Genomic DNA, 26,478 nt, shown 5'->3' on the forward strand with positions numbered 1-26,478 from the left:
CTGAAGGCTTTCCCAGAACCGACTTTTCTTTGGGGAGGCTACAAGCCCTTTTCCGCAGTTGGGAGCTAGCAGACTAGAGCACGCTCTGTGACAAGAGCACCTGTACAGAGCAGCGAGGTGCAAAATGACTTTGCGTATTTGTTAGATCTTTCAGTCCCCAGGGATGATTTAACGGCTCCTTGGTAAACACTTCAAAGAATGTTTGTGCTAATTTGACTTTGGGAATGAGAAGACGGGTAAGACGCATGACCTCTGCTGAGGCATCTTTTGATGTCCTACATTAATACTAGGTTTGATGATTGTTCGTTTTTCTGTCTCAAAGGGAATCCGCAGTAATGTCTTAATCTGCCTACCTGTGGGCTCAGTGTCTCACCCGGACTGGTGATTGCGAAGCGGCATACAGTAGAGAGCAAAGCTGAGCCACTTTTTGTAACGCCATGAAGGGGACAGGGTAAGATGCAGAAGAGAAATCAGTTGTGTACTCCAGGGTGCCAGATGTGCTTGAGATGCGAGCATATCTTTCAAGAAGTTAAAGCTAATATTCCTAAGGAGACCACCCTCCTACATCTCTTCGTTACAGATCTACATTTATTGGTAGTATAGTGGTGTATGTGCCCATAGTGCCAAGTGCCTATATATAAGGATCCACGAGTCTCAGACTTGATGGTCCTCTGTAGCCATCAATGGTGATATCTCAATAAGCTTTGTAGACTCTTATGTCATTAGCATATATGCATTAGGAATTAGCATTAAGGAATATATACTGCCTGGAAAGTATGCAAAGATTTTTCTTTGTGGCATGACAGCTGGTTACGAGGCACAGCACGGCCACTGCGCTGCACCCATCTCATCCATATACGGTGAATCATTGTCTATTTTTCCTGTTAACGACAAGGTAATTCAGAAGTGGGAGTGACCACTTGTTGTGCTTTTGATCTGCCAAATGGCACCTGGCACAAGCCATTCTTGTGCAACATGATTGACTGAAGTGGGCTTGCTGATGTCAGGAAGTCAGAGATGCCCTGGGGTGGCCCAGGGACGTGTCTCGTCAGCGTGGCCGCCGATGGGGTGTTGCTATTCCCATACTGATGGGAGCGTGATGCGGACTTACGACAAAGAGGACTGCAAACCTAGTGATTATATTCTGCTGCAAGAGCCTGTGCAGGTGGTCTGTTGCATCTGTTGTGTTCATTTGACACCTTTTAGTGACCATTTTCCTGTACGAAGCAAAGAACTCTGTAGGCTGTGCCGGTCATCCTGCTTGACATAGCTTGCTGCAGAAAACACTGAGGTGTCACAAGAAAGGGGGATGTGTTTTTCTCATCAGAACTGGTCATCCTTCAGCTTTCCAGCTTCTGCAACTGCCTGGCTGAATAAGCGGCTCTTCTTCCTGTGCAGGCTCTGTCCCTTTTTCTACTGAAGGTAAATGGCTGTGTAAGGTGTTGATTGATCATTTAATGCTCTCTCAGCCAGAATTAAGTGGGCAGATCTTTGTGCAGCACTGTGCACTGAGACCTGCATTTCCAAGAACACCTCAACTTGTCATCTATTCACATTCACGCACTTGCTTAATCATGCCTATCCTCACACTGACTCGTCGGCAGCTGGTAAAGAATATGTTTTTTTTATATATACTTTTGTACTGAAGCTTGATCCCTGCTGCAAATCAAGCAGCTCGGATCCATCAAAAAATGGTCAGGAAGTTTATTGCTTGGGTGGCTGTGCCCATGTTAAATAAATGGTAAGCGCGTTATATACAAGCATGTGAAATAAAATGTTATTTATCGTGCTTACAGCTGTAACAATCTCTGGTGGTGTAGCTTTGATCAGGCGTAGTGGTATATACACCCATATATAGATGACAGTAGCTTATAAATATTGTTTTCATTCTGGAGTTTCAAAATGCAGATTAGCCTACTGTTACCCATGGAAAATATTTCTAAAGAAAGGAGTAGCCAGGTAAGCAAAACCAGAGAGCGTGTTGAAGGTGCGTGTCAGAACAGAAAAAGGATTTTAGAAATGGAAAATCTTTCATTAGATCTATTATTGATACAATACCACTAAACTTTGCATTAAAGACATTAAAGAGGTAACTCTACAAATCAAAACCGAGGAAAGCTGTCGGTAAACATGGCCTATATAAAGTACTTTGTGTTCTGATAAGAGGATGTCTAATTTTATTATTTAGCCAGTAAAGGTCATAGTTCACATCTCAGCACTCCCATGCTTGGGAATCCACCGCAAGATTTCAATGATCTGGATTCTGTGAAGTATTTCCATTCTTTGTTTTGCTTGAGACATCCTACCTGGCCTCAGGGGAGTCATTTAGCTTCTCTGGACCTCAGTTCCTCTTCTATAAAACGGAGATAGCATTTCTACTCTTCACCAGGGCATTTTAAAAACCCCAGCACCCCAAAGCCTGAGATATGCAGACAGCCCAGCGGTAGGCCCTCAGATAAAGTGCATTGTTTGCTTGAATCTTATTCTGCATTATAAAAATCTGTAGAAAACTTGCAAAGATGTAAAAAGTATGCTCACAGAAAAAAAAAAAAAAAAAAAGGTCAGTTTTAGAAATAAGAGCCGGTCACACTGGCATGATTATAATGGTGATTATGATGATTCAGAGCATTATACTAACACCAGCACTGCCTAAGAGGGATCAGAAGAAAGCCCCAGTCTCTGTGCAAAGAGCTCACAGAGTGAAAAGTCAAGACAGACAAACCATAACAGAGTAGAGAATATGCAAGCTAAATATGAAGGTGTTAGCGCATATATGTCTTCTAATTTGTTCCTCCCTCCCTTCCTCCCTTTCCTGAGTGCACCTTGCCACGTTTCCCACCTCTCTCCCTGCAGCGGAGCGATACCCTTCCCTCTCCCCCATGCCCCCCACAGCTTCCCTGCCGCTGCTCTGCGGGGCCACGGTGCCTGCCGGAGAGCGGCTGCCCGCTGCCCTGCCACGGCTCTTCGGTGGAGAACCTGCACTACAAGTTTCAGCTCAAAACAAACATTCATGGCTGAGTTATGAACCCCCAGAGGGATAGATGGTGAAGTGGATTAAAGAGCTAACTCTTTGCCTTTGGCTCAAAGCCACGTTAGGACAAAAGTTAGAGTGAGTTTCAGAGTTCTTTTATTTGTCGGTATGGCTTGGGTTTGGACATAGCAAAAAAAACCAAACCCAAAACCCAACCCAAACCAACCCTGGAATGAAAGGATTGAGATACATTGGTGAGGTTTCAGGAGGAGACTATGTAGTGCTCCAGCCAGTCTGACCTATTTAGCGATGCCAAGTTTTGACAGTATTTCAGGAAACGTTTCCATTTTGAAAGTAAAAGGCAGCACCCCTGGACAGCCCTGTGGGATGAGGAGACACCCAGCATGGCGCTGCCGGGGGGCCTGCCCAGCTTGGGGAAGGCTCTCCCAGGGAGATGCTTGCAGTCCTCCCACACCACACCAGGTCTAGCGGTGACACAAGGATGTCTGGGGACAACCAGTGCCTTTGCAGTGGCTGGTCCGTGTCCTTCACGAGTGGCTTTTTGCTGTCCCATGTCTGCAGGATTCTGTCTCCTTGGGGTTCTTGGTACCTCCGTGTGCTGCTCTGCAGTCATCCTCTGGTGCTGAGCTAGCTCTCTCATAGCTCATGGAGCCTATGGGAAAAGTCTAGAAAAATCTGTGTTATGTTAAGTTTTTTTAGGCTTTGCACCTGTGTGCTTGAGTCACAGAGGATGAACAAACCCTTAACTGTGGGTCTAGGGCTGCATGGAAGGCGTCTGCTCTCCTCGTGTTCCCCCTAGGGAAGAACGAGCAGTGCATCGCTCAGAAACTTTAGTTTAAATCATCAAGACTTACTAAGGCTGAGTTTTTTGGTACAATAAGAGGCATATCCTTAAGAAGTGTGCATGTACAAGCCAGTGTTTGCTCTTCATCTCCCACATTGATTGATTGAGAGTTTAATTCTGTTTGCTGTTTGTAAAGTGGGAAACAGAGGAATAAAAGCATTAAGGAAGGCTTACTGGAATAATAACAAAGATTTTCCTTGGGATAAAGAAAACTGTTTTCAGTGTATGGGACCCACCACATTGGAGAATATTGCATAGCCCTTCGCTCATGCGAGGAGCCCCAGTGGGGGCTCTTGGGATGCCAGGGCCAGCCCAGGACCCACGCTTGGGGCCGAGGTGCTCTCCTAGCTGGCATCCAGGCAGCCCTCACCTGCTTCGAGCCCTTGGCTTGGGGTGTGGGAGGACACGGGAAGGGATGTGTCCGGGCAGGGAGGAGGAGTGGCTGTGAATGGGGTGAGGCAGCAATCTGGAGAGAGACCCAGGGAGGGAGGCTCTCTCTTAATAACAGCTTATCTACAGAGATGTTTTATTTTTCGAATATTATAAGCCACAGGACAGGGTGCACAGGTATGCGTGGTGGATGGGAGGGAGGCGGGGGTGCTGTCACCGTCCTGCACCGGGCTGATGTTGGCTGTCCTTTGGCAATCGTCACGCAGCACCCCGGGTCCTGCAGGCTCAGTGTGGGGCTGAAACGCTCCTGCTCAGGAACCAACGTGGGACAAGCTTTCGGTACCACTTTCTGGAGCCTAAGTAGCTGCTTCTTTCGCTGTATAAAAAGATGCTGCACCTTTGAAGGAAGCCATTCGAATGGAGGCTTGTCATATCAAAACACTTAGAACGGATTTTTTTCCCCTCTGATCAGGAATACTCTCAAATGCAGGTTGTGAAGGAAATAAGAGGATAGTGGTTGTTTTCACTGATCTCCTCTGACAGAGCATTGAGGCTCCTGATGGATAAACAGCCGGTCGATAACTTGAAGAGTTTTTAAATAAAGCACCATGACCTCCTTCTTGATTCTTAAACTGAAAAGAAAGCCAGTGGGGAGGGAAAGGAGCTGGGATCGAAACCATTTTCCATCCATTTCCTTCCTCCTACACCTGCAGAGGCTGCACTCGGGTGTCTTCTGTACTTCGAATTTCTTCCTTCTCTCTTCTTCCAGTCCTTCCTTTGCTCCTTTAGGCCGACGCTATGGGCACTGTTTTTCACTGGTGGTGTATTGCAATATTTGATCTACCAGAGAGGAGAAAACAGAAAAGAAAGGACGCGACACTTTTTTAGTTAATTGCAAGTAGCCAGATTATTTCGACTAGCTCAGCTTCTGGAAACATCTAACCGATGCTAAGTAGAGGCTAAGATAAATCTTACATTTATACCGACTCTTGCATGTTAACTAGTATGTTAACTAGTCCGACATGTTAACTAGTCTTGCAGGCATATTTGGAATTGCAAAAAATGTTCTGCCAGATGCCACTAAGTAAAAAAAAAAAAAGCTAACCTTAATCCTACCTACACTCAGAGTCATGCATACATGCCCTGAGAGACTAGTACTGGTAGGCATTTCTACGGGATGAATTTCTACCTGAACTGAACACCTGAAAACGTGCCAGTCACCCAAATTAATATGCAAATTGGATAAAAACTATTCACAGTGGTTATAGATACCAAGTGAGCGGAGCAAGTATGTTGTAGTACATACATGTTGCGAGTAGAAGGATAAAGAGAAGTGAACCAAAAAAATTATCATTTAAATTTTGCTTATATAGGCTCACTTGGTTTTTGAGAACAGGCAAAACCCCAGACTGTGTAGTAGATCGGTATAATAAACTGTTGCTATATGCCTCAGGATCACTGAAAGGAAAGGTAGTGAGCTGCGTTGCGCTTGGGCTTTAAGCTCTTAAAATGCATCATGAATAAACGTGTCTGCAGGTTCATGTGGTATCCTCTGCAGAAAATTGAGACTGTAGAAAAAAAAGAGGAAAACCAGTTCGTAAACACCAAGAAATTAATTGTTTCCTAATGTGGTTAAAAACCAACTTGTGGAAGCCTGTGATTTTACATCAGAAACAAGTTTGGCTCCATCAGTGAGTAAAACTTAATAATGGTAGATTGTACCGTGTGAAAGACAGAGCCACTTTTTAATTGTCACTACATTATTTTGTGGCAGGGATGTGTTTTGCAGTAATAGCTCACACGCTTGCTTTTCAAACGTGGTAGAAGAAGAAGGAACATCTGATCCTGCACGGCTGGGCATGCACAGGTAAAAAGCAGTTGCCTGACACGCCACCGACGTTAAAGACACATTTGTCACAAGCCTCGCAACCTGTATTGCTTTGTTGTAGAAAACAACCTCTGGAAGGAAGTGGCTGTGACTCCTGATTACAGCCGGCTGGGAATTTTGCAAGAAAATATCTTCCCACTGGAAATAGCGGGTCAAAGCAGAGATGTTCTGGGAAGCAGAGAGGTTAACCCCATGTTGGACCCTTGGTTGAGCTCCAGCTGTGCCGGCCCTGCTGCCCCATGTCCTGCCAAGGACTGGCTCCCCCCGCGCATCCCTGTCCCCCCACGGGGCTGGGAGTCTTGGCACATCATCGGTGGCTGGCCGGGAGGCTCTGCTCCAGGACAGCCCTGGCACCCCCGGTACCCGTGGCACACCTGCCCACCAGAGAGGCTCCGCATGTTTCTTGCTCTGGAGGCGGAGTTGATGGCTGATTTCTTTCACTTCCCAAACTATCTGGTTTTCACTGAATAATTCACTCCTTGACACACCCTGGGGATTTTCGTTTTAAAGCCATCATCTTCAGAATATGTATTTTTCCTACTGTTGGGATAAAACATCTCTGCCAAACTGCCCCAAATTTCTCCATTCCTTGTGTGTATTCCATGTGTTTCACAGCTATACGTCCACGTTACAATACAAAAAAAAAAAAAAAAAAACCCACCCAAAACCCACCAAAACCTGTTGTGAAAATCTTCTCTATCTCAGGTACAAATATAAAATTATTTACATAGAGAAGTGATGTACACACTTTCATTTAGTAAAATAACTCAGAAAGTGATTTATTTCCAGAAACTGACAGCTCTGTGCGCTCTTATTTATGTACACATACATTCACAGCCCGCTAATCACCCTATCACCAATGACTTTCTAACAAATTAGGACCGTTTGTAGTAGCAGAACACTGACCATGTCTTTCTGTAATATTAAAATTATTTCACATGCCACAGCAACACACTGAGCCATGATTCTTTCTGCATAAAATAATGTAGTAAAAGCTGTGACTATCTCAGTGTTTAGAATGCTTAAGAGCAAGCATCACTCAGAGAAAAACAGCATGGATTTAATAATTCTGAGATTTTTTTGCATTGTATATTGAATATCTATTTTCAACTGGATATATTTTGAGCACTCAAAATGCCTAACTTCTTTTTCTGTTACCATGTCTCTGTGTTTGTTACCTTATAGGATGCTGTGTTTGAAGTGCCTGTAGGTCCCTGTCTGGCACACTTAGAATAAATTTTTGCGCTTGGGTATTTTTTTCTCTGATATAATCCCTCAAACTTGTTCTTTCACAGTCTTTCTCAAGATGTGTTATTCTTTTTTTTTTTTTTTTTTTTTTTTTAAATGGGTTGCACAGTGATACCTGTATAATTCTGCAAACAGCTGCTTCGTAATAGAAAGAGCTATTCACACCAAACTTTTTTTATTGTAGGTGTTTCTAGGGAATCACCTAGTCTGTAATCCAGTAAACATTTAAATGTGCTGTACGAACACGTTTCTCACAGCTTTATTATATTTGGCTCTTTGCACTCAGCATTGTTTCTTTCTGAAGTTGCTTAAATGATGCTGTTATTAAGAGGATATTTAGAGAAAAATAAAACACCAGCTAAATCCACCTGTTGAACATCCTTTTATTTTTGGCACATAGCCAGTCTGAAAAAAACCCCTCGGTGTGCCAAATGCTGTGCTGACGTTTTGTGTGTGAGTACCAGCGTTCGTACATTAACAGAGAAGTCTTGCACAACACAACTCTTCCCCATCACTAAATAAACCCAATAAATAGCCGTGTGCCATGTTCGGAGTGAGAAATTGTTTCAGGACGCAGCTGGAAAGTAGGAGGTTAGCAGCAGCAGAGGTGGCAAAGGAAACTAGAAGAACAAGAACATGCTTGTATGAGCATACAAAAGAGTGTCAGTTCATGCACAACTCGAAATATCCCTAGAAAGGCATAGTTGCAAAGGTTAAGATTCTCATATGGTTGAAATAATTCCCATTTATGTGTTACTTGCTGACAAAAGCTGTTGACTTCTTTTCTACCGCTTATTCCAAGATTTTAGAATTTGCCTCTGTCAAAACCCTGAAACGAAACATTCTGCAGACATTTAATGTTCAGCTCTTAAAAAACAGTTTGATTTGAATAGATTGTTTTGATTTGTTCTCTCTCCTCTTTTCACTTTCTATTTTCTCATCTGTGGAGTTCAACGGTTAGAAATTTTGAAGATAGTATGAGGGCTTAAAAAAATCAAGATATGGGTGGGTTTTTTTTGCCTCGGATGCAGGGGGATATGATAAAGCCAGTTATTACTGAGTGATATGAACTAGGGATTTTAATTAAAACTACAAGAAGGTCTTTATAGTACCATTACTTTACTGTTTAATTCCTTCTGTCCTGGGAAACATTTCTCAACATTTTCTCTTCAGTTATTGCATGTTTCTAGGTGTTGCTTTTGATTTTCTCGTTTGATCTGTGATCTGGTGTTGACATGCACAGAGTAAGATCTACTAATAGGCAGGCAAAGAAAGCATCGTCTTTTGATTTTTTGTTTTATTGAAACAAACATTTCTTAAGAAAATGATGAAGACGACTCTCACTTTTCCATTTCCATTCCCCTGCACTGTGTTATACAGCTAGTTACAGTCACAACAGTAACTGGCTGAAAAGAGGACTGAACCTCTTTTTATTTTGTGTAGCTTTTCTCTTCATACCTCCAGTGCTGGAGGGTGTCTGGCGATATTGATAGCCTTTCGCTTCGCTTGTTCTTTTTTGTAGGGACATTAAAACTGATCTTCTGCATCTTGGCATGTGAAGACTCGAAAGTGTGTTACATGCCCTATTGCCCAAAAATGTGCAGTCACAGAGCAAAGGTTCCAGTGACAGAGACTTTTATGGTACCAGGAGGCCTGAGCTGCTGAACTGGAGTAGCAGAGAGAGACAGGCTTATTTATGGCGCTACTGAAGAATTAGCCTGTCTTTGAACCAGCTGCCCAGATACTCTGATTTAAAAATCCGGTTTCCTGACAGGAGGGGAGGCAAGGGTAGGAAGGAGAAGCAAACTTTCAAGACACACCCAGTGATAAAGTGAAAAAGGCATCGTGCCTTACAGTAGCACCTTGCCACGGGGGCTGCTGGAGACATATTTACGGCTCTGAGGTAATAAAGGTGCAAATTAATGTTGGAAATGGGATTGTTAAGAGAAAGCATGCAAGGAGAAGTTCAGAAGTAATGCATCACCAGAAACTGAAAGAAGAATTCTGAGCATGAAGCAGCCAAACTACTGCCACAGCTTCCTTTTCTAATAAAGGTCCCGTAGGTCACTCTAGACATAAGCGTCTAGAGAAAGCATAACTTAAGGCAAGAGAAGGCTGGATGGAACAGGCAATATTGGAAAAGACGAAGACGAAGATTATACAGTAGACACAATCTGTCATGACTGCCTGAAAGAAAAAATCCTCTCATCCTACCTAGAAAAAGTCTTTGGGGTCCCAACAACAAGATGACTCTTCTGGTCATAGTTAATCTGCCAGTGAATTTAAACTGTTCTGTTTTTCTTTAGAGGGATGGAGAACATGTCCAGTCACCTGGGGACTGAGGCAGCCAGGGCAATGTTTTGGGTACAGCTTTGGGCTTATTGCAGCAGCAGATGACTGTACTTTTTATTTCTTAGAAATAAAGACCTGGAGAGAGAGTCTGTCCATACTGAAATCAATGGCATGGTTCTAGTTAACATCATAAAATCCAGGTTTGGGTGTTTGTTAGATTTATGGATTAGGCTTTATTTTGTGTTAATAATGAGCTTTATCCAGAATAGACCGAGTGTGATACTATATTTGATCAATGCAAGAATGTGTTTTGGCACTCCTCTTGTTCCATTTTAGGGCAGTAGGAAAACCAATGCCTGATTAAGTTAGAAGGTAATGGGAAACATTTTCTTGAGCAAAAGGTGATTTAGATAAGGTCTTTAATGAGCAGTTACTAGAGTTAATAGGAACAGTGAAGGGGAGGGGAAGGGAAGGGAAGGGAAGGGAAGGGAAGGGAAGGGAAGGGAAGGGAAGGGAAGGGAAGGGAAGGGAAGGGAAGGGAAGGGAAGGGAAGGGAAGGGAAGGGAAGGGAAGGGAAGGGAAGGGAAGATCCTTCTGATACTTGTCTCAAAAAAAAGGCACAACTAGAAGAGAAACAGAGAATAACATTGATCAAAAGAAAGCGTGATATATGTCCTGTAAGAAATAACTCTGTAGAGTAAGACCTAAAGAAAAATATGGTAGATATATGTGAAATTAATAGTGTCAATGGAGAAAGTGAATCAGTAATAATTGTTCTGCATAGGACAAGAAGGTAGGCCAGATGAGATTGTCATCTAGAAAATTCAACAGAAACAAGAGGAAGTACTTTGTCATGTGAAATACAGCTGGAATATGTTTGTCGCAGGGTGCTGCTGATGCTAAAGGTTTCAGTGTGCTCAAGAAGTGATGTTACAGATTCATGGAAGAAAAGACCTACTATGTGCAGGAACTTTATATATGGCTTGCATGGGAAGGTACCATCATAGGCTCACTCTGCTCCTCTGCTCTTATCTGTTTTCCTTACATCTCCTGTCAGCAGTATTGGAAACACAGGACCTTTGGTCCAGCACAGCCAAAGTGTTATGGTGTTAAAACAACATTCAATTTCTCTCTCAGCCTCACTCAATCCAGACCAATTTTCCTTGGACACAATTGGGATATAATCAAGAGCAGCCAGGCTTCTGGGGAGGAGGAGGTGGTGGTAGGAATGGCTATTACAAATCAATTCGTAGAGGATCTGTTTCTAACATATGTGACAAAGCGCACAGATTTGGAGGTCTAGTTAGATTTTTCAGTTAAATAGATATGGTACCAAAGATATTTATTTCTGCCCTTGCCTATAGCTAGAGAAACAACATTTTACACAGACTCAGTTAACCATTCAGTGGTTGCACCATCTGAGCAACAGACCTGGCTAAACACAGAAATGACAGAAGGATTTTTTGTTATAAGTGAGGAGGCTTAATGCAGATGAAGTGGCCATATGGAGTGAAAAAACATAACCATTAAGAAGATGGAAAGATACTATTAGAACAAGGATTCCCGAAGTTTGTTTATGGAAAGCTGGTGCAACAAGCAGGGCATCAAGCAGAAGGACCTGAAGTAATTAACCTGTGGTTCACAGGCCGTCTCCCTTCTCAGCCCCCCAAAACGTTTGGTGTCCCCTTTCCTACCACTCCTGAAAGCAGAAGGATGAGCCAGTTTCTTGCTGCCTTTCAGGGTAAATGGGGCTGCTGAAGAGTGCCGTTAGGGTCTGACACATCCAGCTGTCCCGGTCCTTGGGGTCCCCAAACACTCGGCAAACACTTTGCATATGTGGAGGGGACTCTGCAGCTGCAGCAGGGTCAAACACCACCTGAATTCATTGAATGTCACCCTGTGCGTGTTACCCAAAGGTGTCTCAGGCTGCCCTTTGGGAACTTTGCAACAGAAGAGGTGTATGGCAAAAGGCATCCAGGCAAATCTTGGTGTGGGAACATAACGTCCAGAAGTAAAAAAAATGGCTGAAACTCTGATTCAGAGTAATCATAACGTCCAGAAGTAAAAAAAATGGCTGAAACTAGATAAAGAAGGGCTGGCTAACAGAACAAGAATGATTCCTTAAAAAAATCCCCTAGGATATAAAAGAACTTACATGAGCAATTTAGGACTTAATTCACAGTGTAGGGAATTGACTGGTAAGACTCCTCCACTGAAGTTGTTGTATAACTCCTAAAGGAGGTATGCTTTTATGCAAAATATATTCCTAGACTGATAAGAGACTTTTTTTCTTTCATGAATGACAGCAATAATCACAACAGATACAGCATCGCAGGCCATTAAAATGGACCTATCAGTAGCTGTCAAAAATATTTTCTGGGACCAAAAAAGAGAGAAGCTTGAATGGCACCTGCAAACTATTCATAGGCACTCCAGTAACTGTGTGGACAAACAGTCGTACCCTCACAGCATGGACAACAGTTCTCAGAGCCAGAAGCTCAGAAACAAATGAACCTTTTGGCATGAGCTTGTAATATGAAATCACTTTAAATAAAAACACAAAAAACCCCATTAAGCCTTCTGGTCATTTATTTTGCCCTGCGCATTGGTACTGTCTCTGCACCCTACAGGGGATTAACACAAAATACCACTAACTCTCTACCTGTTACAGTGAAAAGCCTTAAAAATCCTCTTAATTACGTGTCTGTGCCAGAAAATGCCGTCAAGTTTTTCTACAATTTTAATCAGTGTTGTTACTGTTGAGTCTTCTCTTTTTAGTTTTCATCATTTAAATATAAAGATTTTGTTGGAAAAAAATGGTCTTTGATACAAATAATTTATAGTAAAGAATGGGTGCCAGCAAGGCTAAGTTAATTATTTTGTCTGAATGCTTGGCAGATGAAAATGATGATAGACCTGGGACATGTCTACACTGGGCAGGAAGGTGTGGTGCAGAAATCCCCAGATGAACACTGAACGATCTAGCTCCAGACCTTGAATCAGAACAGCCACGTTTGCTTAGAGCTACTGACAGGCAGCTTCACTAAGCTTGGGACCAGCCCTGGGAAAGTTCTGCTGGATCATCATCTTCCCAGCTGGCCGCTGTGCAATGCTGTGCTGGCTGGGTCGTGCTGGGACTCAAGGCTCCAGGTCAGCCTGAGTCTAACTTGAAGCACAGATCAAATGAAGTCAAGCCATGGAGAAGGTGCTCCTCCCCTAGTGGTAGCTGACTCTGGTTCTACATCAAAAACTGGTTGACTGGTTTGCTTCCTTAATTTTTTCCCCCTCTTTTTTCATATTTTCAGTCTACGTGAGGAAGAAGATCAAAGCATGGCTGAGTCTCTTTAATGACCATTACACATCCTTGCTATTCCACAGCAAAAGGCATGGGAAAGCTGGTTGGACTTCATTCCTTGAATCAAATGTCAGAAATGTTGTTAAATGGAAGGTTAGTTAATCATTTCAGATTCCATTTATCTTATCACATACATTTACATAAAGGTAATTATTTATATGGTACACTAATTTGTTTATATTCCCTATGGGAAAAATCCTACTTTAATGGGAAGGAAACCAGCAGTCACCTCAAAGGTGTAAAAATACTCCAGTGCCACCTTGCGCTAAAGCCTCCAGTAGGATGTGAAGATCCCCCAGAGCAGCCCCTGCCTCCCAGGATCAGTCAGATTGACAGGGGACAGATGAGGAAAAAAAGAGATTGAGGGAGAGAGAGGGCATTCACAAACATCCTCCGTGTAGACCTAAACGTGGAGTTCAACCTTTTCATAAATTCTTTGCTGCAGAGACCACAACTGAGTTGCATTCTGTTTTTTCCATTTTTGATGTAAGATCTCATTCATATAAGTTGTGTCACAAACCGACCTGTCCAGCTGGAGAAGAACCAACTGAGCTTTTCATTAGTAGGTTATTAGTAATTTAAAACAAACAAACAAGGATCAACCATGAAGTTCCTTGAGTCCATGCGGCAGAGATATAAGTCTTTATTGGACAGGCGGGTCAGGTGAACAGCTGTCACGGCAGAGCAAACCTGCCAAGGGTGTGATTGCTAAGTGAGCTCTCAGTCCAATGGAATCAGATCGTGCTCTCATGGGTGTGGCGAGGAGACTTTTATAGCTTGATAAACACTTGAACTATTGTTATTAGTAGCTATTTATATAACAATATAGTCTGCAAGGCACCAGTAGTGATTTGGTTACCACTGTTTTAGGTCGCGCGTACAATGGAGAGACAGCCCCTGCCTGCCTCTCCGAAGGGCATCCCTGCTGCGCCTCTGATGAGGAGCCACGGGCAGGTGCAACCAACACGTCTAGGAAGCATCAAGGATATGATTAATCTTATCAATTTAGGCGTCTAAGGCTGCTTAGTCATCCATATGTTTGGCAGGAATTTATCTTCATGACTTCTCTCGCTCCCATAGTCACCACAGGCCCTAGGCTGAATGTCTGCCTTGAGCTTACACCCGCAGAAGAGCAGCACCCCGATAGTCAAACACGCAGAGAGAGCCCAAGTCTCTCTCTCACACATGTGTCAAACAGCCGAGGCTGCTTAATTCCCTAAGCAGCAGCCAGGTCCTAGGGCAAACTACCTCCTTGTTTGCAATCCACTCGTACTTAATGCGTGTGAGGTCAGGGTGAGATCAGCTGGGCTTCTCTGGGATGGGGCTCTGGAGGTGTTCCTCCGCGGCAGTGGCGGTGAGCATCTGCAGTGGTGGTGGCTGTAAAATTGTCTTTCCTTTATTTTTTTTTTTCGCGGCCAGACCATGTGGATTTTGTGTTTCGGGGAGGATTTGAGGGATGCCTGTGCCTGCCTGCAGCGCGGGAGGTGATGAGCATGGGCCCATGAGCCAGCTTGGAGCCGGGATTGTAGCCACCTGAGCAGATGTTCAGGTGTTTGACTTGGTTTCAGCTGTAGCTTCCTGACATGCTGTGCTGTGAGGCCAAATGCTGCAGCAGGCTCTCTTTTCACTCAGCCTCTGAGCACATTTCCCTAGAGATCAGACAGAAACAGGGTCCTTCCTAAAGAACACCCCTATTGAAAGGAGTTTACTACATCTTGGACCTGACGGCCAAGATTGCCCTGTCTTAAATCTCCTGATGTTTTATAAGCATTACCACACAACTTTTATCATGGTCCTCTGGTCAAATCCAAAATACTGAGAAAGACCCAGAGCTTTGCAACTTATGATGGTTAGCATCCAGCCCTCCATGGTGCCCTGGTGCCTCCTGCCTCCTTGGCAGAGCAGCTTTGAGAGGAGAACGTGGTGACTACACCTGGTCAGGCCAGTATAGGGCAGCAAGATCACCACTTATTGCACCAAACATGTCCCATGTAACCTGTGCAACAGGGTCATTTGGCTTTGAAAACATTTTTCAGCCTGCAAGTATTCCCTCTGAGGTAGTACTCTATCAGCCAAAGCGGTAGCCAAAGTGTCCTGAGGTACTTCAGAGCCATCGCTGATGCTGCCACACGGTGCCTGTGGAAAGCAGGTCAAGGTAAGGCTTACTTACTGCTGAACTTTCCTTTAATCTTAACCAAATCACATACACTGTAGGAATGCCTGAGAATGTCAGCCAAGGTTGCTCCTGGTAGGAGGCAGGACAGCAAAGTGGAAACCCAATTCCGTTCGCTCCTGATAACTTCTTTCCAACAGAGGAGCAAATCCCAACTTGCCTCTGCCACCTGGAACTCCTTAGACCAGTCTTGCTACACTGCTGGAAAGCTGGTTCCAATCCTGGGGATGTGTCCTCCTTCCTACGGGCTCCACTGGGCACGTGACAGCTGAGAGGAGCCCGTGCCAGCCTGGAGGAGCACTCGCACGGAGTGGGTGTGAAACTGGGCCCAAAGGAGTTGTCAGCTCAGAAGAGTCTCTGGCTCCTGTTCAGAGCCGAAGAACAGTTGTCGGGTGGGAAGGATGGGTCCAAAGTCCTCCTGGCTCTGACAGTGTGAAGAAGGAAAGGCAGGCCATGCCTTCGTGCTGGGGTGAGGAGGCCCTCGTCATGGAAAGTTTGCAATGTGGCGAACAACCCTGCCGGGGAACAGACTGGTGTGAGCAAGAGACAGCCAAAGCGTGAGGGCAAGGGCAGAGCTCATCCACCCTGACTCAGGTGAGAAGCGATGCAGATACAGAAGTCTCTCCTCCAAGGTCTTTTTCTTGATGTGCCGTTGTCAGGACAGGTGTAAGCACGTGTGCCTACACAGCCAAATGCAACCAGGAACCTCTGTTAAGACAAATATTAAATATCTGCTGCACGTTTCCAGGAGCGCTCAGGTGGAAACGCAACTCGGCTGCTGGAGAGCATCAAGAAGAGCCTCACAACTTGCTCAGAAGTCAAGCGAGAGTGCTGGCCCCCTTTACCAAACCTCTGTGAGAACGGCTCGGAATACAGCTCAGGTGGGGAAGCAGAGGTAGTTTTAGCACCCGTGTGGTTCCTGCCCCCAGCCTCTCCTCCTCCCCGCTCCCTGGTGCTGCAGAAGCAGGCTGTCAGCTAACTGGGGACAGACTTGTATACAGCCTCTGCAGGCAGAGTAACGTACGGCTTTTAACGAGGTACTTTGATCTTACCCCTCCCTGTTTTATTTGTTTTACAGTCCTTTGCCTCACTTTCATCCGCGGCAGACAGTCAGCCGTCGAACTTTGCAGATCCTCCCTTCTCAAACAAGTTTACAAGGAAGGAACCTGTGAAATCAGGCTGCATTTCAGGGGACTTAAACCTGTGTAACAAAACACATGTGAAACATTAGATATGAACTAACAGTTCACAGGGTTCCTGGGAAGCCATTCAGTCATGAACGTGCTGCGGGTAGTATTAAAACAACCCCAAAAAACTAAAGAAAAAAAAAAAAGTGGGTTTTTACCTGTTTTTTTTTTTCAAGTTAACTGAAGTATATAATCATAATTGTATGTAGTCAACAGTTTCCAATTTCAGGGGAAGTTTTACCACGCCCTAAGAACTGAATATAGTCCATTACCTTCTCTATGTATCACCGAAGATATTGATACTCAATACTAATATCATGAAGAGCTTGACTGCCCTTCAGCCATTTCTATTAAAATAAATGTCTCTCATGAGAGACGTAGACAAATCGCACATGCTGGAAATCGATGTATCTTCTGTACACATACATATATATATGTACTTATTTATACCTTTATGCTCAGAAGATCATTTTATGAGCAGGACTAAGACATCTTCTTGGATATCAGCAAGTCTCCAATAGGAGCATTTGCACTCGCCATATTGCTGGAACAGATTCTATATCTTCAGAAATTGTAAAAAAAAAAAAAAAAAAAAACCAAACCACAAAAAAAAACCCTAAATAAATAATTAAATAAAAGCCAGATCTTGTGAAAAAGACCTCATCAGCTACTTAACAGCTCTAGCAGATGCAAAGGCATTGGGCAGTTGCCTATAGCAATTTCATACACTTAGAAGTTTGGGAAAATTAAAATGAGACAGAAATGTTAACTTATCGACTTATCAGGAGGGGGGGGGACTGTGACTCTGAGTATCACTTCTCTTCCCAGACATCTCAAAATCACGGTTATATAAAAGATGCAATTTAATGCCCATGTGCCTTCCTCTAAATATTGATGATGCGTACAGGTGTCTGACACCAGCACCAATAAACGCCCACTTATCTGTCAGCACCGGGGCACACGTGCGTGCCATCTACATGATTCTGGGTTTGTCTTTTAGTCATACCTAACTGAGCAGCCACATGAAAGCCGTGGCCCATGAGTCACTGTCAGACATCAGATATCACATGTGGGAGAATCGCAAAGTATGACAGATCCTGTTACCATTATGTAAACTTCCTGTCATAATCGTTCTTGGATGTTCATATTCATCAGTTACCCTCTGCACGCTTCCAGCCGGAGGTTTGCTTTCCATGGACGCACAGCCAAATGCAGTTGTTCCTGATGATGAGACAGACCCTGTTTTGTTCTATTGTTTGGAGTCTCAGCTTGGTTTTTTACCAAGCCAGGAACACTCTACACGCTTTGTTATTGCTTTATGTTAAGTTTCTAGTGCTAGGATTGTCAAAAGGCCCCGTTATTAATTGGCACCTGCTAATATGGAGACTGCATATGCGGATCACATATCCAAACTTAAAATCAGTTTGACAAGTAAATAGTTGAGGGGGGGAATTGTCCTTAATTTCCTGGTATTTGTCTGATTTCATCATATTGCGCAATTAGGGTTTTTTTTTCCCCCTAATGAATGAACAGATCTATAATGCCCCTTGGCACTACTATTTTCTCACATTAATAAGGAGAGCATCTGTGTGTCTCAATTCGGAAGATAATCTGTACACATACAGCCTGGTAAACAGAAAAGGAGTGAGAAACCTGTGTTTATCCGAAAGGATGTGTTTTATAAGCAATGTACACTCAGAGCCTGAAACGATGTATTGGGGCGGCTGATGGTTGAGCTGTGCCGTGTGCTGAAGGGGCACGGGGTGAGGGTAAAACGTCCTCCCGGGATGACTGTCCACCCTCAGCAGGCGTTTACCCAGCCTATGGACACACACGCATTACACACCGACCTCAACATTCAGAGCAGGTAACTTGGAGCGAGTTTTACAGCCTGGCAGCTGATGGCTTCACCATCTCCTCAAAGGCTTCTGCATTTAATTTTTGTAAAATTAAAGCGAAAGGTGTTAGCCAATGCCTTGCGATGGCACAGAGAATGGCCAAAGGAGCTTTGTTCCCGCAGGCTGTCTGAACAATGTGTTAAGCTTTACCTTGGGGGATCACCTCTAGAAAACAGAGGAGGGTTCCAACCTCTCTGTCAGTGTGAGCCAGTTTTCCTGCTGCTGCCACCAAAACAAGGTGCCAAGTGACGGCAGACTAAGTGTAGTTTTGTGATGGATAGGTTTGAGCAAACCTTGGCTTTGTGAGCCTCCGCAAAGTGGAAAAAAAAGCTCGAGTGAAGGTGGAAGAAAAATGCATATGGGAAAGGGATTATTAGTTTTATCATCAAGCACCTCCTAAAGGACGGTGTCCCCATGCAGCTACACCCGAGCTGATGGCGCAGAAGGGGACGGCACAGTCTCGGCTCTCCAACAGCACTCGTTTTGGGTGGCAGGCAAGCCAGAGCTGCCTTGGAAAGCTCACCAGAGGTGGGGAAGCTGGGGTTTGCAAGGCTGAGGAGGGTAGACTCTTTGCCCAAGAGGAATGTTAGTGGGTTAGGTATCACCTTCACTGTTTTTCTACATCCAGGAACTCATCACACTGCCCACACTCCTCTCAAGAAATGTGGAAACCTGGACTGCTGAAGTGTTCTCTCAGTTTTGTTCAAAAGTTCATTTCCCTGAGGAGGTTGTTGGAGGAGAATGGTCTTTTTTTTACATCTGAATGTTTTGCAACAGAAAAAAAAATCTTTTTGAAATGTTTCTGTCCCATTTAAATATAAGTGTTAAAGAGTCTGCTGTTAATTATCCATCCAGGATGATGGCATCTGTTATTTCTTTTTAAATGCTCCATTTACTTTAACTTTATAATGAAGTGCAGTAAATGTATTTGCAGTGGTTGTTAACTCTTTGAATTACTGTTTCTTTCTCTTTTTTTTTCTTTTTTTTTTTAATACAGAGGGGTTTTTTAGGCTTTTGCCACAAATCATCCTGTTGAAGGACTGGAGGAAGCTAATATATAACATTTCACTGAGGTTTAATTCTGACCTGTTACAAAATCTCTCCTGAAGCTTCATAAAAAATAAGAACTTTAGAAATTTTGAAGGAAACAAACTATGTCACTCCTCTCAACATTTTATTTTTTGAATTGCCAACATTTCATACAAATTTGCACTCCCAAATCTTTCTGTTGGAAGCTATTTACATCAGAAAGGAAGAATTGTGAAGCTGGGGGCTGAAAAACAGAATTTACACTTTTCCCCGTAGCATTTCACATATATTTAATGTTTCTTTTTTTTTTTTTTTTTTCCCAGGTCTTTGTAACACACTGTGTTCCAGATCTCAAGCTGGATAGATTAAGTGGCATGTACTCTATTTGACATGTCAAATTTCTGTTACTGCTGCCTGCAATACATGGGAGCAAATGTCGCTTGTATTTTTTGAACATATGCAACAAATTTCAACCTAGAAGTCAGCTCATGGGCGTCTGTTTTGGGGTGGTGTTTTTTTTTTTTTTTTTCCCTTTCTTTTTTTCTTCATTTTAGTAATGCCAAAAGGCCTTAGAGCCAAACTAAATGTAGCTGACATCAGCTCTGTGGTTCCTTACCCAGACTACTTGCAGGGGGGACTTCAGTAAAAATGAGAATTTTTCCCCTCTAGGATGATTCTCCCAGGATCTGCAGCCCTGCAGAGCTAAGAAGCTTGGAGCACTCCATCTTTTCTCAGTTTTGTTTGAAGCAGACACACAAAGATTGAAAAATCTTACCCTTCGTCCTAAGAACGCGCGTTAGGTTGCAGCTCTGCAAACCAGGCAAAATCTGGCAAAGCCGGTGGAAGAAGCCGGACTGCCTCTGCCCTCGCCCATAGCCCTCACCCCCGCCCCGACGTGTGGGGCTATGCAGTGAGGAGTGGCTTTGGGGGGCGTTAATCCACCACGACTCCCTCCCTGGAGGCAGAGCAAGGCTGCGCCAATACTTGCACTGGTGCCAGCTCAATGTGGTCACAAAACCATCAATTTACAGTAAATGCTGGATGACCCCTCTTTAAGTATACGCCTTGATCACTCCTCTTGACCTAAATTTTTTAGTTCCTTTCCTGAAATAGCTTAAGTTTCATTTTAATTTAACAGGGTTATTCTAAAAAAAAAAAAAAAAAAAAAAAAAATTCTCCAAAATACGATTCCTATTGCAAAATCTTGCCATCTCTTTAAATTCCTACCATAAGTTATTTCCTCTCAAAGCCTGTTGTTATATGTAAACTGCAGTTAATCAAGGAAATGGGTTATCCTTTCTAATTCCAAACTGGTTTAAAAATCCTTCTCATGATTTTGAAAAAAAGATATTACATAAAATGTCGGTGTATTATAAAATGCAACAGTGCGGCAATTTTTCTACTTCTGACTGTGACACCGATAACATTGTGATGGTCTCTAGTTCAGAACATACAGAAGTGAAAAGATATTCTATACAGGAAGGAAACAAACCCCAAATAATATTTCAGCGAATTTTTCATTAAAATAAATTGACAGTAAATAATGTGTTGAAATGCAAAAACCAACTGACATCTATTACAAAATGCAGCATTTCTGAATTTGGAAAAAAAAAATAAAAGAAAAAAAGTCGATCCACACCGAAGATGATTTTGTGTAAGTCAAAACAATATTTATATATGGTTTCATAAATACTCTGGAGACTGCTTTTTCACTGTGAACAAGTATACTCTCTGGAAAGACTTAGTAGACTAGAGATACTTATGAATGTCTTCTCCAAGAAAAAACTGAGCTTACATTTATCACAGCTGATTAACCAGTTCCTCTGAAATTTCCTCCAGGGCTGTGGAAGACCTTTGAGACGTTCTCCCAGTTTTGCAGCTTAGCTTCCACATCTGGTGGAGGATGGAGGCTTCATTATGATGAGTTTTCTCCTCCCCAGACTCCCGTCACCCAAAAACTGCAAAGCCATAGAGATTATTTATTTAAATATTAAAGCTAATCCTACTCAAAGTGGAATTAACTCCTGTGAAAACCCCTGATTAGCAGCCTGGAGTCTGTGCAAGGACAGGAAAATCTTTGATAATTAAAAAAAAAAATAAATAAATATTTCCAAAAGTCTGTCTCTCTTAGTTTAAAGTAATAGGATGTCTGTCTTCTAGCATGTTGAACTATCCTTTAAAGCTTTCCCTTTTTAATTCTGTCTCTCTTCCACCCCTCCCTAGACCAAAAAAAAAAAAAAAAAAAAAAAAGGGGGAGAGAAAAAAAAAAAAGGTTACTTTAGCAGATATAAAAATTGCATTGCATATAATTTTAACCACGCTTTTCAGCTGAGGAACTCTTACCTCCTCAGCCCCCCTTGTGAGCTGCCTGCCCGTGCTCCTACTACCCTTGGCTTTCTGCCTAAAGTTAAAGTACATGTTTAGTATCTCTTTTTAATATTTCATTTGTCTCCCATCTGGTGGACTGTGTTCTAGTGTCACAGAAAATGGACTTAATGATCTGAAGTTAGGTGGCCATTTCTCACTACATATGGGTATTATAAACAGGTCTGATAATATGCTGAGGGATTATTCATTAATAACTACCTGGCTCTTTTCTTTTTCAGGGTACTGCAAGATCACTCCACTCAATGCTACAACCCACGTTTGGATTATTTTTCTAACAATCATTATTCTATATTTATCTGCACTGAAGTATATTTTTAGCCCGTATCTTTCATCGGCTAGAAGATCTATGTCCCTTTAGACCTATTTCATTCTTCCCTGCCATTTGCCATATTTAGGTAACTGGCATCTTCATGCTACTACTTATTCTTTCAGGGATTGTTATGCTAGTGCTAAGGTTTTGCTGATGAACTATGGCATACATTTTCTTGCCCGTTAATTAATACCAAGCATTATATTTTACGGCCAGTTCAGGATGAAATAGGATTTCCACTTCCTACAAGATACGTCAAGGATATATGGATTTTAGAAATTAGAGACAGGCATGCATGCACTCCGCATAAAAAATATATTCCCAGGAACCAATTTCCTGGTGGCAAATTATTGGCTGAATATATCAGTACAGATGGCTGTCTAAAATGCAATAATGCTAGGCATGTGTCACCACGATGTGGGAACTCATTCAGAAATGGAATACTGCAGCATTGGAATAAATAGATATGTAGCTGAAATTACAGATTGTGGAATACAGGATGGGCGCAGGCTGCTGCTGCTGCTTGGTACTGAGGCTGTAAGTTTCCTTCCTAAGAAGCATAGCTCTCCGTAGGCATTTTGTCATGTACTTGGTGCAATTTCAGCTCTTAATTGCCTATTACAGAATGGAGAGGAAAAAAAAAAAAAAAAGAAAAAAAAAAAATCAGAGTTGGGCATAGCCAGGAGCTAATGCTTGAGGTCCATCATCATCATTACAAGCAATAAGGAACCAAGCCAGATGGCTTCGTCTGCCTGCGGTCAGAAGCTAAACTTGTGCCGGGGTGTAGCGTAATGCCTGGCTTGGTGCTGGCGGCTGGCGGCACGTGTCGAGCACCCGCTGGCTGCAGCAGGCAGAGTCACCAGTGAAGGCATGCCCTGGGATCTGACAGAAACTGCCCCTCTGCCCCGGTGCGGGGGCACCCATCTAGCGGGAGGCAGTAGGAGTTACTGTCAGCGGCGTTTTCTCCTGTGGAACAGAGAGGTCTTGAGACAGATTCAGTCTGAACACCCCAAATACTGAGGTGCAGTGGGGATGGGGTGGTAGGTGGTTATACAGGAGTAAAGAATTGCAAAAACATCCTGAAAAATTCTCAAGATGGAGTGTGCAGATGCACTTGCCCAAGTTGTAAAGTAAGGGAAAGTATCAGGTGGAGAGAAGCTATTCAGAAATATTACCTACTCCATAAACCGGGTCTGGAACAGGCACTCTTTGAGTGATCTCTCTGTCTGTGCAATATCTCTTTTTTTGTGTAAGCCAGATTTAAAATTCAAACTAGACCAATTGGTCTGTTGAGGCATATGAGGAGTGTTAATGCAGGTCAACGTCTTCCCAAGCAATCAGAATTCGCTATGAAGTCTGCTTTGGTAACTCTCTTCTTTTTCTCTTGCATCTTTCACTTCAGAGGATAATAAACTGCAAAGTATTGTGGATATCCCAGATTTTGAAGACACAAAATCACTGAAGCGCTTTAAATGGAAGAGGGAAAGTAATTCCTTTCTCAAACTCCATATGTTTCTATTTTGAACACTGGTTTTAGTTTTATGTTGGTAGCCAAAGAGATCCAGTTTTCACTTTGTATTTTTGTTTCTTAACACAGCACTTTAGGCATCTATAAATGCTGTGAACCCCACAGACACAGAAATAACTCATGGTTCTGAAGGTCAGCAGCGAAGCAACCGTTTGAAATCTTGAAAGGCCTGCTTTAAGGGCCATATGACAAATTTTGAGTTTACAAGAAGCCCTCTTAGATTTTCAGTAAAAATGAATAATGGGGCACTTACAGCTTTTAGACTTTATTGCACTTCGTGCTCTTCAGTGACACCACACGATTGGTCATGATTTGCTATAAGAAATGTAATGATTTTACTTTAATTCCTTTCTATTGAATTTTTGTACTCTTCCTGTGCTACAATAAAATTAGAAAAAGGAAGAGAGATCAGACCTTGACAGCTATGCCATTCTAGTGCCTGCATAAAATTTCTTAACTTTTTCACCCTTTCAGGATGTGTAAAAGCCCATTGGTGTAAAAAGGGGTAACAATTCCAATGAACAGTCATTATTTTTCTAATTGCCTTTATCACGTGTCCTAAAAGCGCAAAGCAAAAGGAGCGAGGAAGGCACACGGGATGTGCCTTGCCATGATGATGGCACATGGTGAAGGACCTAGCTTGTCTACAAAACAGTTAGCAAAGCCTAAAAAAAAAGCCGTAAGGACTATGGATTTGCTTCGATTTCATTGGAATACTGATCAGAGGAAATCAACAGTGTTTCCTTTGTATAATATATGTATAAAACACTCTAATATCCTTATGCCAAGTTGTCTCTCTTAATACTGTTTAAATACACAATCTCCCTAGGGTACAAAGATCAGATTTTTCTCTCTGTCGCAGACTAGTTAGATATATTATCTGTAGCCCTGTCAATAGACACTGAAAACACAGATATCTGGCATAAAATTCAACTTCCAGTGACAGATTCACGCAATTTGTGGGCATCTAAAGTGTTGCACTGAGAGCAGAATTTTGCCATCCAACTTTGCCTAGAATAAAATTTGCTTTTTGGATTAATCTAATTTTTTGGAAAGATCACAAAAGGATTGCAGTTCACTAAAGATGTTTTAATTTTTATTTTTTTTTTTTTAACATTTAACCAAGCAAAAGTCCTGCCAGAAGCTGAAACTTCTCTTATCTTCCCCCCCCTCCCGCCAAGACCTGTGAAGGTTTGTTCTTGGAATGTAAAAGCATAATATGAAAATCTGAGAATTCATGGTATATTTGGGGAATAGCAATTATAATTGCTTTTCTCACTCTCTCTTCTTGTATGGGCATACTTGTACATGCATCTGCTAAATATGGTACATATATTTCACTCAGATTAGAAACCAGGCTGACCTTCATAACCATGTGTACTTATGTTCTGCCTAAGGATAAATACATTTTCACTAGCACTCTTGGAAGAGTCTTCTGTTTAGTTAGGCAAGGACTATTCATGCTGTAAGAACCACGCAATTTTGTTTTCATTTGGAGGCCTTTTTCATGAGAAAAGGAGGGACATTAATCAGTTCAATAAATCTACCGTTACTCTTTCACCTGAAAGACAGGAGTTACTCTGTCCAGATTTTTTTTCCTCCATTTTTCAAATTAATAATACTTTTAACTGTTGAACAATAGAAGATGAAACACCACTCTCATATCCTATGTCAAAGAAAAGATATTATGTTAGATTTTATTTTCTAATTCAGTTTTTCGCTCTAAGAGTAAGATTTATATTGAGTTGATAAATGCTTTAATAAATTGTAAATGAGGCATTTACTACTACTACTAAACCACCACTACTCCTCCTCCTCATCTAAATATGTTCCTGATTTATAAGAGCTGTCCCCAGAACAATTTCTTAGTTGGTCTCCTAGTTGGATTAGATCTTGTTAGATGACTGATAATGTATTAACTGAGAAGCGGTCAAGTCTTTTTAAACGTTATTTTCAAAACTCTCAAATGTCTCTCGAAAAGGGTAGGACTTCTAAAGAGAGCTCTACAAGAACTTACACTATAAACAGTGGCTTGAACCGAGAAACTGCTAAAAATAAACAAATGGAGAAAACTAGAAATCTGTGTTTGCACATGCATTTTTCTCCTCAGGATGCGCACATGCCCACCCACAAGCACAAGCTGCAGGCTGCAGCCTCACCTGCTATGATCTCACACCGTTTTCAAAGCTGCTAGCGCTGCGTTGATACATCCTATGATGGCAGTTTGATAAAGCTTAACATCCTCTCCATACAACAGCGTAAGACGTACTGAAAGAAGAGAGAAAGGAATTTAAAGCTGCAGCATCTGGTCCAAAGCAGAATTCCTCTGCTTTAATTCCAGAACCAGAAGGTTATCACTCAGATGCAAGCCTGTATTTCCATTAGAAGCGGCCATTTCAAATTAAGAACTGTGTGATTCCACAGAAAGACAAATCTGTAGGAAGAAGGAAATATATTTTTAGGAAGGAAACAAGCATTATTCTGAGCTTGGCTGAGATCTTTTAAAATTTATTTAAAAAGCAAACTGCCTTTCCCTCCTTATACTAAAGGGCTCTGTGCTTTCTCCTCGGCTTTCACATGCATTTTGCCCAACTGCAGGATAGGGCTTTGAGGTATTTAGTGCAGAATGAAGGCTAATTAAATTGTGGCGTGTTGATATACTATTGACTCCAGTCTAAAACCATTCTGAAATGTTTACTACATTACTGATTTACTTTCCTCGTGGGCACAACTCTAACCGCTTTGGAAGCTCATAGCTGTACTGAGTGAGTGGTGACCGTGTCTGTAGTGTTTATGCTGCATTCTGCTGTATTCTTCCCCACTGTTCTGGTGACTTTACTGCAAGGCAGGATCTACCACATCCATTCTTAGCTTTGACAAATTATTTCAGCCACTCAGGTTGGTGGGTTCTCCTAAAATTGTTTGGCTGGCACATTTTTGGAGAAATAATAAAAAA

The sequence above is a fragment of the Athene noctua genome, chromosome 4 (genome assembly GCF_965140245.1).
Source record: "Athene noctua chromosome 4, bAthNoc1.hap1.1, whole genome shotgun sequence".
In the NCBI taxonomy this organism is placed as follows: Eukaryota; Metazoa; Chordata; class Aves; order Strigiformes; family Strigidae; genus Athene; species Athene noctua.